Source organism: Sphaeramia orbicularis, chromosome 16, assembly GCF_902148855.1.
Source record: "Sphaeramia orbicularis chromosome 16, fSphaOr1.1, whole genome shotgun sequence".
In the NCBI taxonomy this organism is placed as follows: Eukaryota; Metazoa; Chordata; class Actinopteri; order Kurtiformes; family Apogonidae; genus Sphaeramia; species Sphaeramia orbicularis.
Window position 1 is genome coordinate 54,387,774 of NC_043972.1, and position 6,918 is coordinate 54,394,691.

The window sequence follows — 6,918 nt, forward strand, 5'->3', positions numbered from 1 at the left end:
CAGAACAGATAAAAAACAGAGATATTGAAAGATGTTGAAAAATGTCAGGTTCTCTCCAGTGTTGGCAGATTCTTTAAATAGTTACAGAATCACAAAACACAGTAAAAACTTATTTAGTTTGGTCATTGAAAGTAAAGTAAAACCAATTCAATGTGTTATTATTATTATTAGGGCCTGAGTGCTGAGAACTGGCTACAAAGGCCCTACTGTACATTAGGGATGTAACGGTACAGGTTATCCATGGTTCAGTAAGGTAAAAAGAAACCATCCATTGTAAATGTGTTTATTTGGGTTAAAGCTAAAAGATAGTCAAGGTCGATTTTGTGAAGAAAAAACTGTCAACGTATTGTCAACTTAGTAGCATCAATGCTGATCTCCTCTGCACCATAAGTAGTGAGGGTACCTCCAACTGAGGGGGGAATTAAAAAATAAATAAATTTTAAAAATCATGCAAAAATAATGGAAATTAATATGGACAGCAACTTTATAATGAAATGACCAATTACAGCAACTTTCATGTAAAGAAAGAATTTAGGCAGTTTGATCTTAGCAGTTATTTCATGGTCTGTGCTTAGATGGTACTTCACCTCCAGTACCAAAATACTCCTTTATGACTCCTTACATCAAATTCAAAAATACAAACATTAGTATCATGGAGCTGATGTAAAAAATATCCATTGTGGAAGTTGTTTCAGAATAAAGCTGTTCATTCCAGTGTAAGATGTTATGAGAACAGAAAGTCACAGTTTGACAAAAATAATGAAATAAAATAAGAAACACACACAAAAACACAACCTGGTGCACATATGATCTAAAAATGAGCAGGAATTTCACTAAACAAGTCACATATCTGAGTCTATTTTCAGCCCAAAAGGAGCAGATTTGAGGAGGATTAAATGCTTTTTCTCAACATATGTGGCTGTAAAAACACTCAGTTTGGATTGTTGATGGAATAAATGAACATAAATGAAATGCACTAGTATGTTCTGACACTTTCTGATGTGAATAAACTGATAATGACAAGTGTAATGTTGGAACTCTGATCAGTATCAGGTGGAGAACACAGGTCAGGGCGTGAAATATATGAAATGAATGGTTTGTTTTTATTTTATCAGCAGAAAAAAACTAAGAATCATTAGAAAAAAAAAAAGCAGAAAAAAACGTTGTTACGATGGAAATGAGGTTTTTACTCCATTTAATAAAGATTATCATGGATTTTCTAATGAATCCAAATGTTTATTTTTTCACTGTAACTGTCAATGTAATGTAAACCAGACTCAGATTTGTAATAATTCTTCATTTAAGCAACAAAACAATATGCTACACAAACTCTGGACATGAATGAATGAATGAATGAATAAATGAATGAACGAATGAATGTGAACATTTTACTGCTGAAAGCTGCTGAAGTATTTACAAACAGATGGAAATAACACAAGCCTTCATGACTAAAAAACTGTAACTCCACCAATAAACAGGTGTTTATGGATGTAAATGTACAAAGGATGAAGTTATAATATTAGGAAAAAAATACAAGTTTATGAGTAAAGAGTCAAAATTCTTTCCAACTTTCTGCCCAAAAGATGAACTGAATGCAGACGTGGAGGCTATTCTCCAGATATTTCCACCTCTTTATGACTTTTCTCCAAACATTATGTCTTTATTCTGTAAATACGGACCTTTAAAGTGATGGTCATTTTCAGCCTAAAGCCATAATCCTCTCGTGTTGTAAAAATGCTGATAGATGAGTTATTGTCAAGGCGTCGTCTCTGTTAGTGATTTCTTCAAACATCTTCTTCCCTGAAACTTTTGGTTGAATTCATTTAAATTTGATCTGTATCTTCTTTGGGACAATGTTTACGAAGTTTGTTCACAGTTTGTAAAAATGTAGATTTTTGCATATTCTAAATGTTCCTTTCCTTCTAATGGTCCATATTTTGATGGTTTCTAACATGTAAATGGTTCCAGATATCAGTCTAGTTCCTATTGATCACTGATAGAAGTCATATCTGGACTGTGATTGGATGAGTTGAGTTCTCCTCCAGTGAAAGTCCCGCCCACTTCTATAGTTAGATTGATGTGCATCCAGACCACAGGACTGGAACATAGAGACAGAACCTGACAACCTCACACATTCAACTGGGGATTGATTCTGGATAGTCCAGTTCCACTGTATGACCAATAAATCACATATTCACAATCATTTCATGACAAGAAGAAAAATACTTTATTCCAACATTATGGGCAGCAGTGTTACAGCATAAGAATCTCTAAGTAATGACCACTGCAACTGAAAAATAGAACAAAACAATAAACAGGAACTAAATAAGCAACAGGAGGAAAAATATAATGAAATAATCACCAAAATTTACAAAAATTAACAAAATAACATAAATGAAGAACAATGAAAACACAGGAAAAATAATTCATCATAATTAAGTAAATACTAAGAATTAAAGAAAATTAATAAAATAAGCAACAAAAATAAACTAAATAATTGCCATAATGTATCAGAATGAAAAATAGTAAAACAATAAAACAGAAACATGGAAAAAAGGGCAAAGTAAAAAAAAATGAAGAAAATGAAACAAAAGAAGCAAAAGAAAAAAGAAGAATGAACAAAAATGGAAAATATAAAATAATCAAATGTAATAATTAAATATATAATGATAAAATAATGAACACAAATGAAGAAAAATATAAGAAATGCATCCTCAAAATGTATAAAAATTAACTAAATAATTGCCAAAGTGAACTTAAAATGAATAAAGAAAACTCAAAATGATCAGAAAAATTAACAAAATAATGAACATAAAAGAAGAAAAATGAAAACACTGGACAAATAATTCATCATAATGACAGAAATAAAAAAAATTAAGTAAAATTCACAAAACAAGCGTTAAAAATAAACAAAATAATTGTTGACTTAAAGATGATTTATGTTATCGGTGTTTCTAAATGTTCTGTGTATTTGTAGATGATCAACTCAGACAGAATTGAGTTAAATTTCAACTGATTTGTCTGAACAATGTCATGTTGCACAAAACACAACTACACAACTATACAACACATCTACACCTCACATAAACACAGAGCATCCCTGTGTCCTCAGTCCAAATCCTCCAAACAGTGGTTCAGTGAATGTGGTTTTGAAGGTGTAGATGTGGATCAGTTTGTCAGAGGAGACTCTGTAGAAGGACACAGATCCAGCAGGACAGTCCACATACACTGATACTGTACCAGAGGAGGAGGAGGAGGAGGAGGAGGAGGAGGAGGAGGAGGAGGAGGAGGAGGAGGAGGAGGAGGAGGAGGAGGAGGAGGGCTGAGGGATGTATGTGTATTTGTTATTATGACAGACACTGTAACCACCTTTAACACAGCCCAGACTCCAGGACTGATCATTTCTTCCAAACACACAGTCTCTACTGTTTCCTTTCCTTCTGATTCCTCTGTAAGTCACTCCTATCCAAACCTCTCCACTCCACTGGACCTCCCAGTAACAGCGACCAGTCAGACCAGTTGAACACATCAGCTGAGGCCAGATGTCAAATCTTTCCTGATGTTTAGGATATGACTGAACCTCCTTCACATTTTCCACCTTCTTGTTGTTTTCAGACAGTTTGAGTACTCTGTTCGCTGTGTTTGGATCCAGGGTGAGTTCACAGAAATCTGATGGACAGAAGAAAACACAGAACAGCTGCAGTTAATGATCAGTGATCAGCTTGATTTGACTTTAGGGGAAAGAGTAGAGAATGACTTGTTTGTAATTGTTACCCTGGTTCACACACTGTTACTGTGACACAAATGACCATATAACCATTTAAAACGGCAGTGGTGAGGCCCCTTCTGAAGAAGAGCAATTTGGACCCTGACAATTTTAATGATTACAGGCCCATATCCAACTCACCTTTTTTATGCTAAATTTTAGAGAAAGTTGTTTTTAATCAACTGAATGACTTTTTAAATAAAAATACCATTTTAGAGAAATATCAGGCTGGTTTTAGGATTAATCACAGTACAGAGACAGCTCTTTTAAGGATTGTCAATGATCTCAGGTGCAACTTGGACTCACACAAGATCTCAGTCCTGGTGCTACTGGATCTGAGCGCTGCTTTTGACACAGTAGATCACCCAATTCTGTTAAATAGACTGAGACACCTGTTCAGCCTCTCTGGTACTGTTTTTAATTGGTTTCAATCCTATTTTACAGATTGGACATTTCTGGTAAGTATGGATACATGCTCTTCAGCGATCCATGAAATTAGATGTGGTGTGCCCCAAGGCTCAATCTTAGGCCCCATACTTTTTAACTTATATATGCTTCCACTTGGGGACATAATCAGGAGACATGGTAACAATTTTCACAGCTATGCTGATGACACACAGCTGTACATTGCCATGTCTCCTGAAGACACTCGGCCAATTATGCCCTTTTTAACTGTATTTTAGCTATAAAAACTCGGATGGTAGAAAACTTCTTGCAGCTCAACCAGGGCAAAACTGAAGTTTTAGTTATCCGTCCTGAGGCTACGAGAGAGAAATACTTGCCAAAGCTACAAGCATATTCTTTTAACCCATCAAAACAAGTAAAAAACCTGGGTGTTATCTTTTACTCTTAGCTCACTTTTATCCCACATATTAGATCCACCGTAAAAACAGGTTTTTATCATCTTAAGAATATAGCCAGTCAGTCCAGTTCTCCCTTGAGCCAACACGGAGATGCTGATGCATGCTTTTATTTCCAGTAGAACTGACTACTGTAATGCCCTGCTTTCTGATCTTCCCAAAGATAGAATTTCACAACATCAACTTCTTCAGAATTCAGCTGCTTGAGTGCTGACGAAGACCAGAAGGTGGGCTCACATTACACCGGTTTTAAAATCACTGCATTGGCTCCCCGTGTGTTTCAGGATTGATTTTTAAGGTCCTTTTAATAGTTTTTAAATGTCTTAATGGTCTTGGTCCTTCTTATCTTTTAGACTTGCTTTTACCATATGAGCCCTCGCGGACCCTGAGGTCCTCTGGCACTGGCCTTTAACAGTTCCAAAAGCTAACACAAAAACTCACGGTGAGGCAGCTTTTCAGCATTATGAGCCTCGCCTATGGAATAGCCTACCAGGGAACCTCAGGACCGCAGAGAATGTAGACATCTTTAAAACCAGGCTCAAGACCCACCTTTTCAATCTGGCTTTTAAATGATGCCCCTTTATTTTAGCTTATGCTTTTAACTCCTGTCTCCCTTTGTTTTTAATTTGTCTTTTAATTTGACCTTTAACCATTGCTTCTGTTTTATGTTTTTTTTGCTTTATAGTTATATTATATTTACATGTATGTTTATATTACATTTATACTTTTTTAACCAATGCTTCTTTTTTATCTTTTTAACAATTTTATTTATATTCTCCAGTGTTTCATTGGCAGGGGGCGGCTGTGGCCTCCAGTGGCTTTGACACTGGGTCTGCTCCTCCGTGGGGTATGGGGCCCTGCCTCCGCGATGCGGTGGCATTTCAGCCCTCCCTCACCGGTCAGGATGCAGCTTTATGATGGTGGCAGCGGGTTGCTGGGGGCGGTGGCTGCCCCCTGGTGTGGGTGGCTCCTTGTGATAGCGCCTCCTCTCTGTTGTTTTATGGTCCCCCAAGCTCAGCCTGTTTCTTTCCTTTATTTCTTCATCTATTTCCTTTTGTTTTATTATTTATGGGTATTAACATTAGGTACATGGGTGGCGGGGTATGTGTGTGTGTGTGTGTGTGTGTGTGTGTGTGTGTGCGTGTATGTGTGTGTGTGTAGTGGTGGTGGGGTGTACTGATTTTATATGTAAAGCACTTTGTGCTACATTTCATTGTATGAAAAAGTGCTATATAAATAAAGATTGACTGATTGATTGATTGATGTTGGATTGGTGATATGTGTGTTTTATAGCTGTAAGCTAGCTGCTCGCTGTACAGTCACAAGGAAAGACACCGCATTAGTTAGAATATAAAACCACAGTTACACAACCTCATCTGGTACCACATTACAAACACTAATACTCAACAAAAGGAATAAAAACTGAACACACTAATCAGTCAAATTAATCATCAGTCAGTAAAATGAATGAAAATGAACAAAAAACAAAATTAAATACAAAATTAACAAAACTAATGAAACAAAGTATAAAATTAATCAGCAAAATTTGCTAAAATTAAACAAATTGAACAAAATAATCAGAAAAATGCAGAAAATACTCAAAGAAAATTCATAAAATGTTGATTTTGTTGAATATTTAAAGGATGTCCTTTGTAACTTTGCTGTTCTCACTCTAATTAATGTATGTTTTTATTAATTTTGTTTCAGTTTGTATTATATTAAACACAAGTACTGATAGTTGTACAAGTCCCAGTAGTTCATTCTAAGACCAAACAAAGAAGTCATGAAGTTATCATGAAAATCTTCCACAGAAATATGTGCCTAAAATAAATGCTAATCATGTGATCACATAGATCATGTGTGTTCCAATGCAGATCACTGATGGGTAGCAGCATCACAGCACTTTAAACCTCCACAGGGTTGAGTTCTGATGGTTTTGGGGAAATTCATGAAGGAGACAAATAAAGGTCTGGTCTGAAACGAGTCTTTGTGAGTTTTATTTCAGAGAAGCTCTGAGATGTGAGTTGTAGTTGTGGTTTTTCTGTCTAATGTCATGTAGGCAGTAGTCCAGGACAGACAGACAGGAACTGGAATTTACTGACATTTCATTCCAATGGTTCTGTTCAGTCTGTGTCTCCAAGTTCACTGTCAAAAACCTTCTGATCAAAAACAAACTTTATTAGTGATGACCGTTGTACAGATTTTTAAATTTACTCTTTCCCTTGTTCCTAATTGCCCATAAAATCCATAATATTACAGCCTTTATCTAATAGATAATAAATATTTATGGAA

General features: G+C 35.7%; 4 protein-coding genes across 7 annotated transcripts in view; 2 read left to right on the plus strand and 2 right to left on the minus strand.

The window, feature by feature from the left end:
- The window catches only part of LOC115436253 (zinc finger protein 883-like), a 445,178-nt gene that overhangs the window by 162,603 nt on the left and 275,657 nt on the right, over positions 1–6,918 (plus strand). The window lies entirely within an intron of this gene.
- LOC115435234 (NACHT, LRR and PYD domains-containing protein 5-like) overlaps positions 1–6,918 on the minus strand; it is a 753,056-nt gene that overhangs the window by 74,619 nt on the left and 671,519 nt on the right.
- Positions 1–6,918, plus strand: part of LOC115436304 (zinc finger protein 239-like) — a 105,433-nt gene that overhangs the window by 48,855 nt on the left and 49,660 nt on the right. The gene's annotated exons all lie outside the window — the stretch shown is intronic.
- Positions 1–6,918, minus strand: part of LOC115436315 (zinc finger protein 239-like) — a 364,410-nt gene that overhangs the window by 17,032 nt on the left and 340,460 nt on the right. The gene's annotated exons all lie outside the window — the stretch shown is intronic.